This window comes from Aplysia californica, unplaced genomic scaffold, assembly GCF_000002075.1.
Source record: "Aplysia californica isolate F4 #8 unplaced genomic scaffold, AplCal3.0 scaffold00370, whole genome shotgun sequence".
Taxonomy (NCBI): Eukaryota; Metazoa; Mollusca; class Gastropoda; order Aplysiida; family Aplysiidae; genus Aplysia; species Aplysia californica.
The window spans coordinates 446,177-453,059 of NW_004797640.1; positions in this window are offsets into that span (position 1 = coordinate 446,177).

A 6,883-nucleotide genomic window follows, 5' to 3' on the forward strand; every position below is an offset into this window, starting at 1 on the left:
GGGGGGGAGGGGGGAGTTCATTCAAATGGCAGTTCAGTTGTCAGGGTTTGTGACAGATTTTGGTGTTCCTGCTCAGTTTTTCCTGACTGTCATTGGAAGCTCTCAGGAATTCAATGTTATGGAGGCTGCTGTGTTTTGCCAGATTATTTTGATGTGAGAGAAAATTTGCGTTTTTGTCTTCCTCTGTTTCATTTCAGTGGTCTTTGCTAAAGGAATGAGTCTTTCCAGGTTTCCTTTTCTGCTCATGTGGTCAATGAACAAGATTTTTTTGTTTTTCTCACTTGATAAATTCACTGAATAGTTACATTGGTAGAGTAAGAAAGGCAAACTATTGAGGTACTGAAAAAATATTATGCGTTTGATAAATAAATCATGTGAGACTATGATTTAATCAGTTGCCTGATGACCCGTCATGTTTACAATACCTACCATCTCATTAAGTCATGATGTTACTGTGAAAAATAAATATGGGTTGTGATTCTGAAAGTTAAATAACCCGAGCTAGCCCTTTATTTCTTCTGAACACTAACGTTTTGTGAAGGTCCAAAAGATGAAACATGCAGTCCATCATGTTCTGTTTACATTGTGAGTGCAGTGTTGACATCCTTTTTCTCACTTGTTATTTTCTGTGTTAATCAAAAGAGAAAAACGAGTATTAGAATAGGTCCTGACCTAGGAGGACCACCATGTTTTTATATAATATTTTGCTTTCTGACTTTGTCTCTTTTCCAAATATTCCTTGGTGCTATACCGATATTATGGCGGGGTTCTTTACCTCTCTGTGTGAGTGTCAAAGTGTGTGGAGAATTGTTGCTGGTTGTCTAGATGAAAGATTGTCTTTCTTTTTTTGAGAGAGAGAAAGAGGTAGAGAGAGACATAGTTTTTAGTGATGATTTGACAGTTTGATATTTTTTCATCGCTTGACAGATAGGGAGAGGGAGAGTTATAAGTTGATCATTGTTTTAGAGTTTGACATTTTTTCTTTTTCTTCTTGAGAGATAGAGAACGACTGAGTGAGAGAGAGAGGGAGACCAGAGGTTCTTTACCTCTCTGTGTGAGTGCCAAAGTACGTGGAAAATTGTTGCTGGTTGTCTGGATGAAAGAATTTTATTTAAATTTTTTTAGAGAGAATGAGGTAGAGAGAGACATAGTAACATAGTCTTTAGTGATGATTTGAAAGTTTTTGTATTCTTTTCATCACATGACAGATGGAAAAAGGAAGAGTTATTAGTTGATAATTATTTTAGAGATTGACATTTTTCTTTTTCTTCTTGTGAGATAAGGGAAAAACTGAGTGAGAGAGAGAGAGAGGGAGAGACTTAGTTGATAATTTTTGCCTGAACTGCTTGGAGTAACGGATACGCTTTTTTCTTTTTTTTAGTGGCATAATTGATTTGTACTGTGATTGACTTGCAGTTCTAACATGCTTCTATAATTCAATAGTTTGTACCCTTGGGATAATGAGAGAAATTAATATTATTGCTTCACACTGCAGCAATGTGTTTATATTTTCTTTGTTGACTGAACCAAAACATTATGTCTTCAAAGATTCTTTGAAGCTTATTTAACTTTATTAGCATGTCCACCTTAATTAATTAATATTTTTGCAGTTCTACAATGGTAAAAAGATTCTGACCCAAGATTTAAGACAAAACACCACCTTTTAATGTTTTTCAGTAAAATTTGTGGAGGAAAATTAAGGCAAAATAAGACGTGTTAATCTTTTGCTCTAAGATTTGTGGAGAGACTTGAAATTGAAAATGCGAAAGATCTGACCAGGGTTTTCATATTCTTTTATCATGTTGAAAAGACTTTGCTGCCGAATTAGGTAACCTTTTCAAAGTCCTTTACATGACTGTGAGCCAGGAAATTTTCAAAGCCAGTATCCAAAGTGTTTGGTGTTTTCAAGGGACCTGAATATTTTTACGGGTGAACGTATTGTTTATTATGTATTCTTGACAATTTTTTAATTCCTACATGCCTTTGTATGATATTGAGACACTGGATTAAGATAATTTGCACATTTTAGAAGTACGGAGTTGGGTTTCTGTTTTCTTTTAATCTTAAAAGTCACGGATAAGTGAACTTTACAAAGAACCTTCTTTTTTTTGTTGTTGTTGTTGTCCTTGTTGATTAATCAGTTTTTTAACCATTGATCTACCTACATTGTACAGTAGACACTGTACATTTTGTTTTCTGTTGAGAAGATTTGTTTAAGACTTACAACAAAGTTGCCATAGGAGCATTGTGTGCATGTTAATATGAGTGGGAGACAGATATGAGGCTCCGCTACTCGCTGTTTAAAAGTGTTTCAACAAGAACTATCTTTCTTCATTTTTTTCCTTTACTTCAAAATTCATACGCTGCAAATTTATCATTTTTTAATTCCTGTTTTCGATCCCAACCCAAAAACTTCACTAAAAGATGGAAAGTTTATAGTGTATACTTCCTGGAAGTTACGGCAATATCTGTCAGCTGATTCTAAGTTTTCAGCTTGTCTCGTTTTTGTCTTTCTGGGTTTCTGAGAAAGAAAGAGAGAGAGTTTGTGTTTGTGTGTGTGTATGTGTGTGCATGCGTGCAATTGTGTGTGAGAGAGAGAGAGAGTGAAGAAGAAACAGAAAGAGAATCTCAGACTTTTATTGATATTGTAACTACAAGACGTCAAGAAATCCATGTGTAGTGTGTCTGCCCTTTTTTGCTTTATATTCTTTACTGACTCTCTCCGTAGTCCGTAGATTGATCTGTACTGGCGCATTTCTCCCTCCTACTAATAAACAAAAAGATACATGTACCCCGAGATCTGTAAGTTGAGCTGTTTTCTCATGTTCCAACGTGGATCCACTGTTCTCATTACCACATGCTTCGTGAACAATAAATGCTCTCCATAAATTATTTATGTGATACAATTGTGATGATCATACGGCCGATTGGTACCACCTGTTAACGTAAATGAATGAGCTTCTATTTTGAAGACATGAATAGTTGAATAGGTACATTTTGCTTATTATTTGTAAGAAGGGGTTGATGATTGACTGAACATAAATAACTATTTGCAAGAAATCAAAGTATCAAATAGTGAAAGAATCACATGCTTCCGTAGATGAATGGGCCTTTTTTATAGGATATTATATTAGAGCCTGTTTTGTTTATTGCATTAGTGTCCTTTTCCTAGGGCTGAACATCTGGTCTTTCACCACAGCATATGGCAGAGATGGAAAAACATCCCCTATAGATGTGTTACTAAATGATACTGATGTCAGTGGTGGAGTAGCCAGGCTGTCAGATGTAACTCTTTATGTGCCATGAGTCATCAGCACAATCAAAAAGTGTGGAGAAAGGCACTGATGAACCGGTGCTTGGTATAGAAAGAGTTCAGTTAAGATTGAGTGCTCATAGGTTCATGTCCTGGTAGTGCTGTCTAAAAACTGTGTCTTTGAAGAGAAGGAAGCACTTTTTTCCCCGAATACTCTTCTCTCCTCCTGAGCATGGCTATATATACGGACTAGCTGTCTCTTTCTGCCTGGGTTGTTGTAAGACTGCGGTAGACTCGCATCCTGTCAAGACAATACTGTAGTTTCATCTACTTTGCTTCACATGTGAACTTGAACATGCATCCTCTCTACCACTGGCCATTATCGACCCTCAAAGCAAACTGTCATAGGCCTGCTTTTCCCAAGTGTCAGCCGCATCATTTGAACGAGTCCCAATCTCACCCACAGAAACCAGCTGGCTTGTTTCTTTCAGCTCTTGTCATCTGTGCATAAAGTGATTCCGTATTTGTAATGATGTGTCTATGCAGAGGAATTTACTGAATTTGATTTCCTTTACTTTTGTTGAATATTTAAATAAACTTGACAATAACACTATCATTACCATGTCAACATTTATGCATATATATGTGGATCATGTGGCACGAGATGGGAGCTTGTCATGGCATCATGTTTCATGTCAATTCATGAGATTGGCAGCTTTCACACTTAAGTGGTAACGGTCTGTCTTGTTTTGATATATGAGTTTTTCGACCTTCTAGTGATTGTCATTTTGGAGGTAGAGTGACTGTGATGTAGCGGTTGATTAGATACTTCGCTATGGTACACAGGAGACCTGAATTCGATTTCAAAGTGGGGAGAATTTTAATTGAATATTTATGTCTTCTTTCTGGGATGTTGTTGTATCCCTCTCAGTCCTAGCTGGCTTTGACAGGCATGGTTGATTGAAGCTTGCCTCCTAAATTATCTCAATTGGGGGGTTTTTTCAATGGGGAAGTTAAAAAGACCTGCGTTAAAAAAAAAATTTTAATTATGAAGCAGGTAGAGTGCATAGGGCCAAGTGTTTTCCTAAGCTATTTATAATTTAGTATTGAGCAGAGAGTGTTAAATGATAAAAATGGCATTTATGCATATATAGCGTTCTTTTTCAAGATCCAATAATTGAAATTGAAATGTTATTGTTATGAAGTCTTTTCGTACAGGAGTTCCCAAATTTTCTCAGTGTTTCTTTCTTTCATTTACAAGTGGAGCTCAAACAAATGTCAATGGTGTTATGCTATAAGGGTGTAACTGATTTTTTAAAAACTTTCAGAGCACACAAAGAAACAACCTATCTAAATTAGATGATGAGAAAAGACTCAAGTCAGTCTGAAGTACCTTTGTACATGTGCTATTTATAGCGGATGCTGAATCATGATTTCTATCGAGGGCTTAAAAATTGCCCTCAGCAATAGGTTTTAGAGCACAAAAAATAACAGGGTTGACCCATTTTTTTCCAGTGACGCAGGTTAACCAGAACACCGTCGTTATTTTTTGTCTTTTGCCACTTCAGTGTGAAAGCTCTCCAAGACCAAGTGTGATATGGATGCCGATCGTTATACAGTGCTCTTATACGACATGGAAACTGTTCTCACAAGAAGTATTTTTGAACCAAACTGAGGCTTTGTTTACTATGGAATGTTAGGGTGAGTGTAAAGTATCTTGTTACTTTGACTTTGATGCAATGTGAATAAATACTGAATATTTGCTGACATGAAACTTTTCGTTAAGTTTGTGTTTATTCTTCTCTGTAATTTTTGAAGAAAACTTGGTGGGGTTGTTTTTTTAAAACATTTTCTTTATATTTTTATGGACTGGTAGGGAAATCTTTTTTACATTTTTTTAAACGTGGTTTTGGGAAGGGGCTCCTGCTAAGAGGTTCTCTTTCTACTTCTTTGCCCAGTTGAGAGTTGCTATTTTTTTGTTTCAGTAAGAGTTTTACGGCACTTGCAACACAATAAGGTCATATATTTATAAGAGCCCAAGATTAGAGGAGTTACAAGAGAGTAACAAACTAGAACTGTGTCAGTGTACCGTTTCAGCTACCGGGAATTCATTTTTCTTTCTTTTTTCTATTTTACTACTTTGAGTTTGAGTAAAGAGAATTACACAAATCATCGACACAATAAGAACATCTATCATCTTTATCGCTCTTCCTTTTTAACGTGTGTTACTGTCTAATCTTCAGCACTTACATGATCTAATTGTGTTGCCAGTGATGTAAAACTCTTACAAAAATGGGCTGATCCAAGAATGTCATGCTCATAACTGCCTGAACTACAACAGGGAACTTCTGCTTTTTCTGTCCTAATCCAGACTATCGTCATTTTCCTCTACTTCTTTTGTATGTTTGTCACACTCTTGTGACCCGTTATTTCCGGGGTGCCTTGATAGTCAAAGCAGAGTATGTGCTGCTGAAGCTAAAGAGGTGGGCAGAGTAAGTCTGATTCCCTGTAAGGACTTCTCTGTTGACATCCATCCACTCCTTGGTGCTCATATGACCTTATGCAGTTGCGAGCGCCGTAAAACCTCTACTAAAACAAATATAACTCTTACAAAGACTTTTAAAAATCTGTAGTTTTTGCTACAAGTTTTTGTGCTGTTGATATTTGAGGGAATGTTTTGTTGCACAGCTAGCGTTTGTTTTGTTTTTCGTACAGACAATCAGTTTAGTTTTAGTAGACGTTTTACGGCGCTCGCAACTGCATAAAAGGTCATATGAGCGCCAGAAGATTAGAGGTGTTACAAGAGAGTAACAAACATAAAAAAGAAAAAGGGGAGATAAGGACGACAGATCTTTGACAGGAAAGAAGAAGCAAACCACACCAGAGCACCCGCCAACCACCCACCCACAAACAATCAGGTAGAGGAAAAGCATAGCAACTGCACTGATAGAAACCACGAGGAGAGGAACCTGGTGGGAAAAGTGGCAGTCTATCACTTGCTGAAAAAAACAGCCGTCACTACAGCATACGAATGAATTGATAAGAAAAGACAAATGAGAAGCAGCAAGAGAAAACCATCGCAGACATCATGAGACAAAACAAGCAACAGGCAGGGGGAAAAAGTTCAAAGAAATAAGAATACGAGTGATTTATCAAGCATCATCAAAAAAAAAGTTGTATATAGAGATGCTGCACTGTAATCTTTTAAAGTTTTTTTGTTTTGTTTTGGGTTTTTTAAACACATCTAATACAGAAATAGTCTTCGAATTTGTCTTTTTTTTAGTTTCTCAAAACCCCCACCCCAATCCCCCGAAGAGTATGCAGACTATATCAGGGATATAAAAAAATCATGAAGCAAAACACTGAAAGATCAAACTTTTCTCTCGAATATTCTTTAATTTTAATGTCATAACAAGCAGCAGCAGCAAAAACAAGATGAATGGTTTTAAAGATGAAGATGTATGCCAAGGTCATTGTTAAATTCAGACAAGAGCTCTGAAACTTGGAGCTATGACACAAAAACAATTCACACCATATTATTATTATTGGGCATAGATCTTGAGCTAAGCCCTTTTCACAAACTCGCATACCAGTACAGCTTTCTTTGCGGTCATATGAAACTCAAGCCCC